Source organism: Littorina saxatilis, linkage group LG10 (assembly GCF_037325665.1).
Source record: "Littorina saxatilis isolate snail1 linkage group LG10, US_GU_Lsax_2.0, whole genome shotgun sequence".
Taxonomy (NCBI): domain Eukaryota; kingdom Metazoa; phylum Mollusca; class Gastropoda; order Littorinimorpha; family Littorinidae; genus Littorina; species Littorina saxatilis.
In genome coordinates, this window is record NC_090254.1 from 16,691,322 (window position 1) to 16,693,071 (window position 1,750).

Here is a 1,750-nt window from a genome sequence, read left to right on the forward strand (position 1 = left end):
TCATATTTATTGACCAAGGCCGAAGGCCGCGGTCAATAAATATGAAACAAAAGTCGATATGCCCCCCGAGGACCGACAAAAAAAGCTGGTCTGACAACAAACCACCAAACATCGTTTTTGTCATCATTTTGGTAGTGAGAAAATAAGATAACAATCAACACAGGGAGCCATGCTTTGAAACACGGGTACCGTGCTGATAACCACACGAGTTCCGTGCGGATAACCACTCACTGGCAATCAAAGCTGGCGTGTGAAAGCAACTTTATGTATTTTTGAGTTCATAAAATGTTGTGATGAATATGTCAGGTTTGAGGATGCACAGTTCTGTTTGTTCATCTCGGTATTCCACTCCCTCGGCTTTCAGTTGTGAGTATTAAGCTTAGTAATCGAATGTGGAAGCTACGTTGGGTCAAAGGTCACAGAAGATTTGCGTCGTGCAGCGAAGGAAAGAATCGCGATCTTGTTTCCGACTCAGTACCTCTTTGTTTTTCATTAGACCTGCCAATCTGCTAGCTCGGCTTTGTGAGATGTTTGCATATCTTGTTGCTATTTTCTTTGCTTTTATCATTATTTCTTATTTGTGCTTCGTTTATCGATACAACGTCTTGTGCACGGGTCAAAATGTGTGTGTCAGGGGTCAATTGGTTTCGTGTTTCTCACACAAAGATACACGCACTCCATGACTTTGTAAGAAGACATAACATATCGGTAGGTTTGATTTGTTTGTGACGAATTTATTGAAGTAGTTTTGTTTTTTTGTTTACTTTTGCCAGTTTGCCAGTTGGTTTTTGGAACTTTGCAAAGCAGTGTCGTGTCGTCTGTTTAGGTCTGGGGAAACGCCAATGAAAAGAGCCGAAGAATCCTCGAGCGTTTCTATTGGGTTTGCTTTTGATTATCCATGTAATAGGGCTTCTTGCAACTATGGTAACCGGGGATTTATTCCCCGGGGAACATGAGATTTATTTCCCAGGTGCTTGTGAATGAAAACTCGTGAAAATGATGACAATGATCTTTGACTCGGTCCTTTGTTCCCTTAGTTCTGTTTTTGTGTCCCTTTGCCATCATGTGACCTTTGCAATCGCAGGAATTGCTCCGCTGAAGAACTTCTGTGACATCGAAAAGTCCCATTGATAATGGTCTAGTTTTAAAACTGACTACCGAAGTACTGACTTGTGACTGGTGATAAAGTTACAATTTCATATTTGACATCATCGTCGTTGTTCACATCGTTTTATTCATCAACGGCATCGATGGTCACTAGTAACAACTCCATTAAAAAGAATGGTGACGACAAATATCATCGTAATCATCATCATCATCATCATCATCATCATCATCATCATCATCATCATCATCATCATCATCATCATCATCATCATCATCATCATCATCATCATCATTATTACCATCACCATCAATACCACCACCGCTGCAGACGCTTGTTTAACAAGTTTACTTCAACAACTGCTACTATTATCACTATCACTTTTCCTACAACTACAAACCCCTCCACCTACTCACACCCTGCTCCCCCCCTCCCCACTAATACACACACACAACTAATTTTCATCCTGCAGCAAAAAAATGTGAACGGCAAGCAAAAAATACAGAAAAAGCTGCTTGCAAAAGTGCCCGGCGAGTGTTTCTCGAGGGTAGTAGCCTGCATACATACAGTGATTTTTACGGGATGGCAACCCAGAAAGATAGACGACAGACTGTCACGAATCCTGTAGGTCACACACGCACGTGA

The 1,750-nt window shown here is 41.4% G+C and overlaps 1 protein-coding gene across 2 annotated transcripts in view; it reads left to right on the forward strand.

The window, feature by feature from the left end:
• Positions 1–1,750, forward strand: part of LOC138978277 (voltage-gated potassium channel subunit beta-2-like) — a 179,920-nt gene that overhangs the window by 92,570 nt on the left and 85,600 nt on the right. The window lies entirely within an intron of this gene.